The 16,423-nt window shown below is 40.7% G+C and overlaps 1 protein-coding gene and 1 pseudogene across 3 annotated transcripts in view; both read right to left on the reverse strand.

Moving 5' to 3' along the window:
* Positions 1-16,423, reverse strand: part of FGF14 (fibroblast growth factor 14) — a 617,709-nt gene that overhangs the window by 497,277 nt on the left and 104,009 nt on the right. The window lies entirely within an intron of this gene.
* On the reverse strand, positions 2,637-2,732 carry LOC125147421 (uncharacterized; annotated as a pseudogene).

Consider the following 16,423-nt stretch of genomic DNA (forward strand, 5'->3'; position numbering starts at 1 on the left):
CTTTCACGCCAGGGAGGACACACAGCATATGTTTTGGTCCTAGTTGGTCTTCTCTGTCTCTGACACATAGCTGACAACAGTTCATAAATTTGAGTTTTCATGGTGATAGCAATTAGAAAGAAGGCTTGTAACTCAAGGCTACCAAGTCCCTTTGCATCAATATATTCTGGGTTTGCTTTGACCTTTTTGAAAACGTTGCATATGTATGCTGCATGTTTGCATGTATTCTTTCTGGCATTACACTGAGACTGTGAAGTTAAATGTCATTGCAGCCTAGATATCCAAGCCACCTTATCATATGACATTATTTGGGATATAATCACAATGAGCAAATCTGTTCCATAGGAACTGTTTAAAAGGTAGGCATGTACCTTTTTTGGTAATTCTTTGTGAAAACATCTCTACTGATGCCATGTCCTTTTTATTCTTCTCCCCCTCAAATACTTTTTTACTTTATTTATTTAAATTTCAGACCAGAACTATAGGGCAGGTCACATAACAATTTATATCTCTATAATGAGAAAAGATCTCAGTTGATCACATGTGTAATACTGAACGCTTAATTTTAAGAATGCTCTTACTTTTTAATACAAACGGACAAGATGACACAAAAATACACCAAATAGGATTTTAAAAATGAGACACTTCTAAAATTATTGTTACTATGCATAAAATATTAGTCTTTTTACTTCCCCCATTAGACCACTCGCCCTCCTCAAAGAATTTTATCTCTGAGAGAATAATTCTTTGGTTGCTAGAAGTTCCACTTTTTTCCCTCTGTCTTTCCACTGCTCGAGCATGCTTGAAACTCTCTTTAATCATCCTCTATGCCAAGCATCAGGCACAGTGCCTGGCACACTGTAGCACTCAGTAATTGTTTGATCAGTGAATAAGGGAGAATCTTTTGAAGTTACACAAACGAACCAAAATCTTTCTTTTGAGGATGGATGATAAAAAAACATTTGCCTCAAAGGATAAAGTACTCTTTCAAGTTGAATCTGTCTACGAATCTAAAAATTCAAAGGCTCTAGTACATTACCTCGGCATTTTATTTTTTTTCCATACCACTTTGAAACAATAATTTTGTTTTATCTAGCTTTTTAATTTCCTTCAATCACAATCATGAAAAACTGAGAAAGTAGTCTGTGTTCATGTTAGCCTGCAAAATATAGCGTGTTGCAAACTCACAAAAACAATCTGCCATAAATAGGACAGTGATAGTCTCACGTATCTTCATATTCTCAGTAATTAAGAGGAAAACCGATTCGAAGTCCAAAGCTGAATTCACACTGATTCAGTTTTGTATTAATTCTAAATGCAGACGAAGATATTTACTTCCTTTTTTATATAAGATTTTTTTTAATGTTTTCTTTTTATTTATTTTTGACAGAGAGAGAGACAGAGCATGAGCAGGGGAGGGGCAGAGAGAGAGGGAGACACAGAATCCGAAGCAGGCTCCAGGCTCTGAGATGTCAGCACAGAGCATGACGTGGGGCTCGAACTCACAGACTGTGAGATCATGACCTGAGCTGAAGTCGGTGGCTTAACCGACTGAGCCACCCAGACACCCCTACTTCCTTTTTTTTTACTACACCATAATAACATTTTTTAAAGTTTACTTATTTATTTTGAGAGAGAGACAGAGAGAGTAAATGGGGGAGGAGCAGAAAGAGGGAGAGAGAGAATCCCAAGCACGCCCTGCACTGTCAGCCCAACACGGGGCTTGAGCTCACAAACTAAGAGATCATGACCTAAGCTGAAATCAAGAGTCAGCAGTTAACTGATTGAGCCACCCAGGCACCCCACCCCCCCCCCCACAATAACATTTAGAGAATCAAAAGTACTTCAAAACCCTCAGAAGAAAAGTATTATCTAACTTGTAAATAGTTACCTCCTCACACTGTAGCGACCACTTTTTGCTTATTGATGGAGTAAAATATATTTCTTTCATTTCAGATATGTGAATGGGTGGTGTCTTCTCATTTTTATAAGTGTGTCCCCTTGGACATTTTTCCCTATAGTCTGAATTTGGCAGTTCTCTTTTCCCGTTGCACTGCCCATAAGTGCCAAGGTCAGCCCCATGGCATGGTACTAACACCACCACACCTGCTCCCCTACCAGCCCAGCCTCTGGACACAGGAGTCCCCAACCCTGAGGTCCAGAGCAACAGCTCATCTTTGGCTCTCTGGACCCAATCAACTTTGGTTTTGTGCCAGCTACCAATTTTCCCATTAAATTCTAGTGCTGTCCCTGAATCCAACCCGAACACAGCACTGTGTTTCTCTGCATACGCAAGTCTTGGCTGTGGTCGTGAACTTACGTCCGGAGTGAGTGATAGGGGACAACCCTGAGCTAGGTCCAAGGCCACGTCACCCTTCCCTAGCAGTTTCACTGCCTTGTCCCTCCCCATCCTCCCTTTAAATCACATCATTGCTCTACCCTACACAGTTGTCACCAGCCCTAGAGACAACCTAGCAGTGGCAGAAAGCCACCCTGCCAGTGAGTACTGCTCGGTGGGCCAATCCAGACCTATATAGTTGGTAATTGTCCTTTAGTGGAACGTATACTGTTGCAGAAATCAAATAGAAGTCATCTAACCAATAACATTCTAGAAAACAACATCATTCTTTTCTACTCTGTATCACTTTCACATAAAAATTTTGCCTGTCATCCTTGGGCCATGCTAATCTTCTCAAATTGTTACAATTTTAGTAAATGTGCTGCAGAAGCAAGTGCTCACAGGAAAAAAAATTTTAACTTTTTTTTTTTTTTGAGAGAGAGAGAGAGAGATGTGGAGCATGAGCAGAGGAGGGGCAGAGAGAGAGGGAGACACAGAATCTGAAGCAGGCTCCAGGCTCTGAGCTGTCAGCACAGAGCCCGACATGGGGTTCAAACTCATGGACCGCGAGACTAGGACCTGAACTGAAGTCAGACGCTCAACCGACCAAGCCACCCAGGCACCCCTTACATAAAAATTTTTAAAAATCAAAACAAAGAGAGGGTTGAAATTGAACAGTATTATTTTTTAGTAAGCTGCATGTTTTCTTGGGTCTGATTCTAAAAGCAGAAAAAACATATGCTCTTGCTAAAAAAGGTGATTGATACAGATTCTCTAACTCTTTGGCTACAAACTATGGGAAAGTACTTACCGACTCACTAACTCAAAATAGCCTTATGAATTCCCTACATTCTTATGTGAACTATCATTTAAAAGGTAAACTAGGCATTTTTCTTCTTTTGAAATTTATAAATTTCAGGGCATTTTATACACTGGGCTTGATCTTTTCTTCATAGCAGAGAAACCTTCTGAACCTTCTGAATATGCTAGCAAGTTCTTCTGTGTTCCACTGAGAGCCCTAAATACAGAAGGTCTGGGAGAAGAAAAGTGGGGAAGTTTGCATGGTGTTGCTAAGAGAAACCTGGTGGAGTTTATTACTTCCCTGTCTCAAGAATCCCTGTTCACCAAAATATATAACTATAAATTAAAATAGATGGATTGATAAATAAAACTTTCTAACACAGATAATTATCAACCACAAGCTAAGGGGCTGCACATGACATTAAGCTACGCTGGAGAAACTGAGGCCAAAATTTCGAGAACCTAATGTGAATATAGTGGGATCCTAAGAATGAATATAGTGGGATCCTAAGAATTTTGCAATCCACACATTGCAAAAAAAGACAGCACTCAGAAGCCAATGGCTACAGTGCACCTGGAAGGATTCACGTTCCCAAGCAGGTGTCTGCCCCCTCACTCTGGTTCTGACCACCATGATCGGCCACCCCTCCTGCTGTCCACTCGGGCTTTTCTGGCCACAACCTGGAAGCACTTGAAAGAGGAGAGAAATGCTTCAGAGCCGCTGCAATGACTCAGCACATTAATGCTGACTCCACGGTTATCTGATTTGGAGCCAGCCTGGCTTGTGACCTCGGGTCACCCAATCCCACCCACTGCAGACTGACCAGCTGGCCATACCTGGTGTAAAACTTGTTCTTTGGGCTTGCGTCTCATGAGTTCCCATGAATCAGTGCTCAATACTAAACTAGCCTTCCTGGTTTTTTTAAGCCTTTTGTCACACCAGAGATTCATGGATAGGTTTTGAAAATGGCTTGATAATATTCCACTAATGGCTCTACATTTTGTGGGGCTGTGCTGTTGTTAATAAAAGGTCTGTTTTCCATGAGTTCAAATTAACTGACAACAACTAAGGGAGTTTAAAAGAAGTCAAATTTTACCTGCCAAACATTTCCTACTATATGCTCCAGAGCAAAATAAATATGGAAATTTCTACATGTTTTCAAAGCAGAAGATTCAAACATATTATTCTTCTCGAGGGTAAATCTTTCACCCTATTATCTTCCAGAATTTCAAATGTAACAGGAAAATGTGAGATCAGTATCCTAAACCACTTCCACAGGTAAGATCATATTACTATTTTTTTTTAAAGGATTAGCACGTCAGCTTGTTCTGGGTTTTCATATATAGAGTATTCACTACAGTGTCAACTACATGCTAAGTACTCAACAGACAAGAATTCTGAGCTTTTCCTTTAAGGCGTGGGTAAGACTTTGTGATTTCCAAGACAAAAGTTAGCAAAACAGGGGCTCCTGGGTGGCTCAGCTGGTTGAGACTTCGGCCTAGGTCATGATCTCGCTGTTCCTGAGCTCGAGCCCTGCATCAGGCTCTGTGCTGACGGCTCGGAGCCTGGATCCTGTTTCACATTCTGGGTCTCCTTCTCTTTTTCTGTCCCTCCTCAACTCATACTCTGTCTCTCCCTCTCAAAACTAAATAAACATTAAAAAAAAAGTTAGCAAAACATACACCAGATAGAAGAGATCACTGTAGCTACAGCAGTGGCTTGAGACTCAGCAGGATAAGAAACATCTCTATAAGAACACATTTTTTAAAGCTTAGCGTCAACCAATACAATGAATGTCAGGGCCAGTAGAGTGCAAGACCACAGTGAAAACCCAGTGTGGTTCTGGCATCTCTTAGGAACACAGCAGGCCACAGCAACAGCTCTGGTTTCTTTGGAGGACATGTGTGACTTTGGCCCTCTCTGGGAGATTGAGCTTACAGCGCTTTGAGCAGAAGTCACAGACATCAGAGGCACGTGGAATGTACTCATCAGGCTGAGATGAAAATGACCTTTGCCCAGGGCCAGCCCTTTGCTCATGGTCTTTCCGGGGTCAGCAAATAAGAGAGGCAGTTTTTCAGGCAATAGGAAAAGAATCCACACATTGCTGTCCCCTGCCAACCCCACTTTTCCATCCACAAACCCCTGTCAACAGGCTCCATGTTTCTTCCTCCAGAAGACGCTGCAGGTGGGAGGTCAGGTGTTCAAAACCACTTCAGAAGGCTCCCTCTTCTCTGCTGTGACATTTTCTGGCATCCTATCAGCTGGCTACTGAGTCTTCGGCATTCACTTTGTACAATGAATTAATGTATAAGAAACTTGCTGATGTTTGCAGGCTCAGCACTCTTAATATTAGAAAATGACAAAACTTACTTATTGAATTTGTTTTTTTAATTGTCCTCCTTTGGAGAAGGGAACCTTCCATGCTTTCCATGCGCCTTGTTACTACCGCAAGGACTAAATTCATCCTGACTGGCCTCTTCCCATAAAGGGCCAGAGCAAAAGCAAATGTACGTGCGCGTATCATATCATGATTCTCCGGGAAGGGGACTGCTTACTTCCAGGGGTGTAGATGGCTGGCACCTGAATGAAATCAAACACTGAAGAAAAATGCCACTTGAGGCAAGAGAAGAGAAGGGGCACAAGGCCTCTGGGGTGGTATCTATAATGTGCTGCTGAATTTCACATGACTTTCATGAACCACGAACTGCATGCTTTACAATATTTTCCCAAGGCATTCTTTTCTAACAAGGCTCATTTTGTTTTGCATCCTTTTTGCTGTATAATATGCAAAAGAAAGAAAAGCACAATCGCTGGAAGTTCCGTCCCTGGGATTTGAAGTGCCCTCACTTGCATGCTGAGAAGGGTTATAATGAATATTTTTGGCATCAGCTGCTGAGAGCAGCTTGGTACTAGCAGCACTTGATTCAAAATGTCATATGATACAATAATACACAAATTGAGTGCACAGAGGGGGGAAAAACATCATGCAACCTGTCATAGGTACAGCAATTTCTCGTGAGTATTCAAGGAGACAGAGGTAGAAGTAGAAACGTGAAATCTGAAAAAAATAAACAGTCAACATCCACAAATGCTAGAAAAAACATTGTTAACAAATGGAACATAGCAATTTTTGCGTAATTGTAATACCAGTGGTTTCTTTAGTCAAAACCGTAGAATTCATTTATGAATGATCTGGTACAATTCAAGTGCTAAAGTCAGGGGCACCTGGGTGGCTCAGCCAGTTAGGCATCTGACTCTTGATTTTGGCTCAGGTCATGATCTCACGGTTTGTGGGTGCAAGCCCCTGTTTGGGATCCTCTTCTTCCCTCTCTGATACTCCACTGCTCATTCTCCTCTCTCTGTCTCTCTCTCTCTCTCTCTGTCTCTCTCTCTCTCTCTCTCTCACACACACACACACACAATAAACTTAAAAAAAATTACTGAAGTCAATGAGAAAGCATATCTACTTAATATAATCAAATACATTTCCTATTAATTTTTAATAACTGGTTTTCTTAAAATAGCAGCCCTTTTCTCCACTGCTTAATTTTTGTTTTCAACTGGTCTTTCTTCAGAGGCAGATTTAAAAAACAAACAAACAAAACAAAGCAAAAAACCCTACCTATTCCTGAATACAATTTGGGTAACTATTAGAACTGCCTTATCTAAAAAATGCCTAAATATTGGCTATGAATTATCTAATAGCAACTTTAAAAATAAGTACATTCCAAATATTAATTTCAAAGACATTCCTTGAACACCGTGGTGTCCCCTTGTCTCACACTTTCTCATTTGTGTTTGGACATTTGGATAGTTACCATGTTAGCCATTCCTCTCTTTATTTCCAGTGTTTTTCTAATTGTTCGGCTACTTCTGTTCCTTGCGTCAATTAGTGACATCTTCCCAAATTAATTTTTGTTTCATATTATATCGACTACCTTTGTCCAAGTGCTGGCTCCCCAAACCAGTTGTTTTATTCAGTGTAGTTGCTTCCTCCCTCTGTGCCTCAGTCCCCTTGTCCTCGTAAGGCTTCGGTGAGGACTGATGAGTTAGGGGGGCTCTTAGGACTGCATCTCGTGCATAGGGAGCTCTGTGTTCCTATTCCCATCTTGAAAGTGGAATTTTTTTAAATGTGAATACATATTATTAAAAGTATTTTAATATATCATTTTTTATTTGTTTCTCCCCCATGGGTCTACAGATTACTTCCGTTTAGGTCATTGGTTCGATTATTTTAAGTTAGCCATCTGTAGAATTTTAAAACAAGGAAGAATCCTAAAAATCATGTTTTCCAACTTTAGTTTACTATAGTAGGTTCCTAGTCATCATGATTATTGTCATCAGGCTTTTGTTAAACAACTAATTACACTACTCAGGGACTCTGATGCCACTGAAGTGCATTTGTCATCTAAGCTTTGGGCCTGGAGATGTCCTTGAGAGTATCGACTAATTCAATCTGTCCTGATTCATTGTTTTCATAGCATAAATCTTTACCACATACTGCACTGGGATAACTAGCCATGGTATAGGTAGGAAGGATTCCTGTAGGCTTTCCTCACCCCTATGCAGACTTCATTCATTCTTTTCCTTCGACTGTTCAGCCCAGTGTGGCTTATAACCCGTTCGCACAATTACCATGCACTGGATCCTGAAACCACCTTTCTGAAGGTAGGGGCAAGGCAGCTATAACTGCCTTTTCCTCCTCTTGCAGGAAACTAGGAGTCAAAGGTTAGGATCATGCCCAGGGGCAGAGAATTAGATGTGCCACAGGATCTGTAAAATCCAGGCCTTAGGATTTCCCTTCATAACATGTTTTTACAGTGCATGCTATTTCTCCCCAGATGTGTCACTACCACGTCAGCAGAAGCAAATATCCTAGTGAGGGGCAGAGAACCAAAACAACGTAGAAACGGAAAAATAATGCCTGATTGGGCAGTAAGCCATTCACTCATTCAGCGGTTTAAGGTTAAGTTCACACTGGGGCTGTCTATACGATGTAGATATTGGGGCAACAGATGATTGAGTTCCATATTCAGCCAAGATGCGATTGAAAAAGAAAGTCTTTTGGGGTTATAGAAGAGAAAACCTACAAAGAATTGGCCTCGACCTCATCTGCCTATAGACAACGGTGGTGTTAAGTTTAAACTGTTGGGACTATGCTTTTTGTTCTTTACTGAGGGTTAGGAAACGATTATTGTGTAAATAAGGTAAATGAGTGTCATTTCTAAAATGAAATGTTTTCACATTCTTATCACAAAAATTTCAGTAAAAGGAAGTCTGTGTAATATCCTCATGATATCTCCAGGCCCACAAAGGCAACAGATGGTCTCTGGGTTTTAGAGATCTCTTTGTGTTCTATATTAAAATGTTTCCAAAAGATTGACATAGTGTAAGAGTCTGATTCCTTATTAAAAGATTCATTCTCAGGTTTTGTATGACTTCTACGAAGTATGAGATATGAGCCATTGTGGTTTGTGGCTTAGGTTGATGGCACAAACTTTTCCCTACACCATACCGGAATTACTTTCCATCTCCCTACACCATATTGGAATTGTTTGGTCTGCAAATAGGGCAGTGATTAGTTGCCAGGTCAATGATTAGTTGGCCTGGTCATCCACTGATATGCTGCAAGGTGATTATCAAGTACATTTTTGCTAAAAGGACTCAAGAGCAGAAAAATGTTTAACTGCCATAAATTCTAACCACAGGATGAAACAAAACTGAACAAAGGAATGGTAAATTTAGTCTCGAGCTTAGAACCCTGAAGCACACAACTGCAGAAGCACAAGTGTGTGACCGTGGCATGCCATTTTCCTTCCAAACCACTGCCAAAAACAGCCTTGGAGCCTGTGTTTCCTTCAGTCAGATACTAATACTAAAGCTCCAGAAATGTAAAACAAGACAGCAAAATGGGAATTCAGTAGGAGTGCTGAGATGTCAGGAGTGCTGACATTAAGTGTATTTCTTTGGCTAGTCACAAAATCCTCATCAAGAGGCCAAACTGTCTAATTCTATCATGAGGAGAACATGGATGAAAGAACTTAACTACTGCACATATTCCCATTTCAATATGGTAAACCATCTGAGTATAACAATCACCAGAGGCAATGGGGAGAAGTCTGACTACTAACTGGGCCAGGTGATTAAGGTCAACATTGACAGCATTACTTCATATTGGTAAGTATTGATAGGTACCCTGCATACGATGTGATGAAAATGACACCTTACATCTGAAACCTTCCTCCCCAAAACCCATAATCCTAAGCTAAACATGAGGAAAATGTCAGATAAACCCAAATTAAGGAACACGCTACAAAACATTTGACCAGTTTGACAGTTTTCAAAACTGTCAAAGCTATCAAAAATGAGGAAAGCTTCCCAAACTGCCCCAGTGTAGACAAGTCTGATGGGGACATGATTAGCAAATGTGATGTGGTATCCTGGATGGGATCCAATTACAGAAAAAGAACCATAGGTAAAAACTAATAATATCCTAATAAAATACAGACTTGTATTAATAATAATGTATCAATATTAATTAATTGTCACAAAGGTACCACACTGATGAGATTCTAATAGGGAAAAAAAGGGTATGGGGAACCCCTTGTATTATCTTTGTGACTCTTCTATAAATCTAAAACTATTCTGAAATAAAAGTTTTCTTAAAAATAAAAAAGTCTCTCCTTCAATTCAACTGATATCTGTGGATCGGAATAATTCAAGTAAGCAACTATTTTTGTATTTCTTCTGCTTTACAGAGGAATGTGATGGGAGCCATGGGAAGCTGCCCGTGCAGCCGGGATGCCCTCGCAGACTGCCCATGCAATGGATATCTGCTCCCCCCCATACAGGCCCCCCGTTTTATTTATGCAAGTTGGCCTTGTTATTCTAATTATGTAATTTAATTATTTTTGAAATCACAAGCATAATTGCAAAAGAGAGAGTTGCTATTTCTGTGAAAAAAAATAGATTGAATGATTTGAAAAAACTTGATAAAGGCAAATGGCTAAAAATACTCCTTTGAATATGGGTGTTCTTGTACCATAAAAGATTGGAAGAAAATGTCATGAAAATCAAGAAAGATTCTGCACTCAGATTGCTTACATCCTTCAAGTTCTGCTCCACTTAAAGACACCAAAATTAGAAATCAGAGATCATGGGTGTGATTTCTACAAGAACTCAAATCAGTTCAACCACAATCAAAGAAACCCCATGGGGGTCAAAGTACTGGTGAATGAGCATTAACATAAAGTGAAATGTTGAAGGCACATGTGTATCATTTTTAATAATTGCCCTGTTTTATTGCTTTTTTCATTAACTTATCTTTTCAATTAACCAATTACTACTGATCCCAACTGACTATCCAAGCCATTCTACTGAAGATGATTTTTACTTTCATCTTTTATGCCTTAATATTTTACAGCACATTTTCAGCTTTCCTTTAACTGGTAAGTTCAGGTTTTTATTTTGCACTGTTTTATAATGAGCCCATTGCACAATTCTGTCACCTTCCCCCCCTTCCACCCGTGGACTCCAGACACAAGGGCAATTGCCTAATTATGCTGTGCTGCTCTAAGAAGCACAGTCGTTAAAGCGCCTTCTTAGGGGAATGATGTAAAAGTGCCAAGGGAAAACTAAAGACAAAATCCCCAAGAAAAAAGAAGCTTATTTTTTTTTAATATAAATTCAGCGTCTGGGAAAACAATATCATTTCCTCTAAGTGAGTCTGTTTTCAAAGAACTCTAAGTAAGAGTCGAGCAGAGTACTGATTAAATGTGACATGCTTCTCTCTTGGCTTCTAGACGATAAATTCTGCACCAGATGATGACACTGGATGTGAATCTGTTTCTCATATCGTGCTGAGAACAAGATCACTAAGACATACTTTACCTTTCCCAACAGAGTCCATCTTTTCAACGATGGTGACAAAGCTGTTTCTTCCTACGTCAGTAGAAAACTCATTCTGATCAAAGTTGAATAGTACCAAGGGGTTAGAATTTTCTAAGTAAAAGAACAGCAAGATGCCCTAAGGACACAAAGAATGGAATTAAATGGTTATTTTCAAATTCAGCTATTCACCAAGTATATATTAAAAATTAGTGTGGTCCTGTCTGGAATATGCTTCAGAGGAGTAATTTTAAAAATAGGATGTTTGTAAGAATACAGTTGAGAAAGAAATTGAGGAGTTGAGATGAATGCGAACTATCCCTTAGGAATATAAAGCAGTGCCGAACATCCAGAAACCAATGCTTCTTGGGATTAAGAATTGTGCAAGTTTAAAGGTTAGGATTTTCAGCACGCACATAGGTTCGGTTGGACTTCTTATATTTCCATTATGAGCACTGTTGCCATAAATACCGGCAGGCAAGTAGACAAGAGATCAAGAGGAAAATCAAACAGGAAAAGGACTATTGAGGCTTTCTGGACTTCAACCCATGACCTCCTGTCTCTCCCAGTTTAGAGGAGGGGATGGACAGGGGAGCAGAAACTCAGTGGTAAAGACGCTGGGTGGGGGAGGGGGTTCTCCAGGAAGCAGAGCAGCAGGAAGGCCAAGGCTCCTCAATTCTTTCTTCTTCTTTGCCTCCCACAAGAATTAACCTTGAGACTCAAAGCACAACACAAAAGGGAAAGAAGCCAATGAGATGAGCTGGGAAACATAGCAGAAGCTCCCAAAGACCGAGGGAGGTCAGATTTTGAGAACTCATATGCTAGAGTAACACACAATGTGAGCACCCCCCCCCAATAACATTGTAGAACACCAGAGGGAAAACGAATCCATAAGCCAAACACAAAAATCCAATAAACTTTAAAAGCTCGCGAATCTGATCCCCAAACAAACTGCTGTTTGCCTAGGTATTCCATCTTTCAAGTGCCTGAAATTAAAATTTATTAACGGATATTGTTAAGGTTACCTATTCTACCTTTAGAACATACGTCTATCTCCTGCTACATTCTCATAGAATTTCAAATCTGCCATGTGAGGAAAACACAAACTTTTAATCAAAAGCAGAATCATACACGTAAAGGAGACCGCGCTGTTTTATAAATGCAGCAACGAAGAGCAGCCTTCGCTTCACAGCCTGGCTCATAACTCAACTCTCCCTCCAAGCTTCTTTGTTGGTTCCTCACATCCTTCTTCCCTGCACCTAAACTTACAGCAGCAGCATGTATATTCTCTGCCTTCTCACCTAATTGCCACTGGACGCTTCCGTACAGGTGTCTGCATGGCATGCATCATCTAAACCAGCATCTTTCCCCAGACTCTGTAGTCCTCTTGTTTTCCCTAAATGAGGGAAGTCAGCATCATCTGCTCAGGATCAAAACTTCCATATGATCTTCCATCACCCTCCCGCCCTGATCTCCCACATGTGGTCAGCCACAAAAATCTGCCCACTCTGTCTCCACACCAATTCTAGCTCACAGCCCCATTTGATTTTGAACCTCATGATAATAAAAGTTTTATTTTTTATCTGTTTTCCATTGCCGTAGCCCCAGCACTTAGTACAGCACCACACACCCGAAGATACACGTTACATATTTGTTAACTAAAGTTATATAGTACTAGACCTCAAGACAATACTTTTAGTTCAGTTTTAGTCTTTTATGCTGGCCATAGTCACATACAGGATATTTTTTAAGAGATCCTTTGCCAATCACTCTGACGTAACAGCTTTTATATTCTATATTCTCCTCCTGACTCCACCAATCCCCTACCAACGTGCACACACATGCAAACACATAAACACATAACTGTAACAAACACATAACTGTAACAAACACAAAATGTAACTGTAACAAAATTTCAAATTGATAACCATTGTCAATATAATATTTTCAAAAGAAAAAGGTGACTGCCTTTCCTTTTTTATCTTCTAGGCTTTCCTCAAAATAAAATAGAAAACTGGCAAGCATTAGGTCACTTTGACTAAATGTACACAGGTCAAATCAAACAGTTCTAGCCAAATACCTTATTGAAATATTTCGTCTCTTCCATCTACTTAATTGACAAAATAACCATGTTGTCAAAAGTTTAACTTACCTCAGCCATGCTGATACATCTATAATCTAAAGTAGCACTTTGGAGCAGAATAGTTCCTTATACATATTTATATGGAGCTGGCTTTTCAAAAAGAATTCTCAATAAAATTTCACATAATGTAACTGATATATAATGACTAGGAAAAATATGAAAACACAGTCCAATTGACAGTTATGGATTTCCTACCTTGGACAAGAAAACTGCTACAGAGTAGATTGAAAACATCAAAGAATGAGACAGGGGCTCACGAGGAAATGGGGGAGGCAGCGATAAATAGAAATTCATAGGGAAGGTAGGTTAGAGTCAATGGCAAATGGAAACAGGGAAGGCTCTGATTTCTAAGCTTCCCTCTTCCGTCCTCCTGCCCGACACCTTGCCTTTCCCACTTCGATTCCATAGTGGGTTGTCAGAGTTTCCCTTCCCTACCTTACCCCCTCTTGCTTTGACTTTTGCGCCAAAACCTACTCTACACCTGTGCCCGTGGAGCTGCACATAATGGAGAGACACATGCACTTACCCCGACACACTCCCATTATGGCCCATGACTGCTGACCTCGAGTGGGTTGCTAGTGCAATCTTACAATAGTCCCAGGAGATTCTTTCATACTTCTTTTCTTCTCAAAATTCCGGCACTCTCCCCCCCCCCCACCACCTTTCCCCTCAGCGAATGGCTTTACTTGTGATGTCACAGAGAAACCATCGGGAAGAGGACTACATGTTCCCGCCACCGTGCCTTCCAACCACCTGCACATGTGCCCAGACAGCCTGTCCTCCTTCCTGCTACTTTTGTTGAAATGTCCAACCTTTGACACAAACCCTGCCACCGACATCCCAGACCCTTTCTCATAGTGCCTGTTCAAGAGCATTGCCGTTGCAAGTTTTCTCCTGGAGTACCCTCTACTTCCTTGCCAGCTCATAGAGAATTAAAAAACCTTTGAAAATATGATATCTAGCACTTTTCATTGTTTTCTGCAGAAGATCTAAGGGAGTGCCTGGCTCACCATGTTGCAGATATATTGATGGCTAATTCTCAGTCATCATCTCACCTGATGTAACAGCCCTCAATATAATTGATCTCTGTCTCTTCCTCCATGTGGCCTCAGGAATCCAGCTTTCTTAGTTCTCCTTCCTATCAGAGGCTCTTCCTCAAATGTGTGTTTTACAAACATGGGCTCATCCTCACTGCCTTCCTCTTCCCCTTCTACACAGATTTCCCAGCTGTGAATTCAATCAGCTACTTACAACCCCCAAACAGAAGCCCCCCCCGCCAACACTGCCCCCTGAATTCCAGACTCAGAGATGCAATTCTACTCACCACCTCCCCTTAAATGTCTCCCAAAAGCTTTTCAAACTACGCAGGTCTGAAACCACACTGGTGATCCCAGCCGCCAGGCAATCCTTCCACAAACTTCCCCATCCCAGTAAATAGCCCCATCCCTCCAGTTGCTTAGTACAAAAAACTTGAGTTCTCCCTGACTCCTGTCAACTCTACTTTCAATACACTTCCAGAATCTGCTCTCTTTTCTACACCTTCCACCAAAACCTCGCTCATTCAAGCAACCATTATTTTGTACCTAAGCCATCTTATTAATACACATCACATTTAAACACTGGCCCCCAGTCTATTCCAACACAGCAGCTAGAGTGATCCTTATAAAATGTAGATCAGATCATGTTACTCCTTTATTTAAAATCCTCCAATTTCTTCCTTTCCCCCTAGGATTTAAAGGCAAACTCTTCACTATGACCTACAGAACCCTAAATGAGTTGATCACCAGCTGCCTCTCCGACATCATCCTCACCACTGATTTACCTACTCTGCTTCATCTGAAGCGGACCCCTATGTTTACCAATGTGCCAAGCATGCTTCTGCCTCAGGACCTTTGCACTTGCTTCTCTCTGCTTAGAATGTCTTCCCAGATACCTGCACAAACTCTTTCGTTCACTCTTTCAGCTCTCTGGGCAAATGTCATTGAGGATGTCTGTGACGATCCTGTATAAAATAGAATCCCCCAACCCCCGCCCCCAGACATAGCACTTGCTTTCATCCTTCTCTGATTTTCATTATAGAGTTTTTCACAATCTTACGTACTTCATATTTATATTTTTGTGCTTACTTTATAGTGCTTACTAAGCACCACACCGTAAGGATAGGGATCTCAGCCATTTAATTCACTTGTGTTCCCAGAATCCAAAAACATACCTGGCAGATAAAAGTCAATAAATAGTTATTGAATAAGTGCATGAATTGAATTTTAAGAAGGATATTTATATGAATAATAGGAGCTAACATTTAGTAAGTGTCTCCTAGCAGGCATACTGAGTGCTTTACATGTACGGCCTTACTAAATCCTCACAACAGTCTTTGAGGTAGATTCTTTAAATCCCCAATTCCAATTTTACAGATGAGGAAATAGAGGCTTAGAGAGGTCAAATAACTCACTCAAACTCCCAGAGCCACTACGTGGTAGACTCGAGACTGTTTCTTGAGCCTGATTGACTCCACAGCCCATTGCGTTTCTAAATTGACTCCACACATCTCATAGCTGTGTTGCTGGGATGAATCTCAATAATGACCTGAGTGTGCTATAAACACAATAAATGTCAGCACTTAGTGTCACCAAAAAATCAAACACTACACAGTAGGTAAAACACTAAATGATAACTTACCAGATTCAAATAGCTATGTAGATTGCACCACGTTTTCCAACAGAGATTTTAGACATTTAGTATAACTTCATTGCCTTGTTAAATGGAGAGACGCCACCACTGTAACTTTGGAATTAGCATAGCTTCGCTTTAGCTCCCAAAAGCTACTTGCTTTTTGTTGATGCTAACATTTAAGTTGTTAAACTCTATTTGCCAAGGTGCTACTGAACCCAATTCTCCAGCATCACATGCACAAACCAGGGAAAACAATTAGATTAAATACCTTCGCTGGGATAAAGAGCAAAGTGTACCTCTTGCCCTCCTCTCCAGGACCCATTCCCCCCAGGACCTGTCTTCTCACCTAACCCCACAAATCCTCTCGCTCAAAGGAGGCAGTTGCCCTGAGATGTGCTTGGTTCAACACCTACTCTTTTCTGGACTTATCTCCATGACCCAGATTCCTGCTGCTACTCGGATTCTGAATCCAGTCCTACTATCTCCAGTACCATTAAACCTATGTTCTCTTAACTCCTGATGTTTACCTTAACTGGGTTCTCAATTCAAGCCTAAATAAACAGAAATTATTTTTTCTAAG

Source organism: Prionailurus viverrinus, chromosome A1 (assembly GCF_022837055.1).
Source record: "Prionailurus viverrinus isolate Anna chromosome A1, UM_Priviv_1.0, whole genome shotgun sequence".
Lineage (NCBI taxonomy): Eukaryota > Metazoa > Chordata > Mammalia > Carnivora > Felidae > Prionailurus > Prionailurus viverrinus.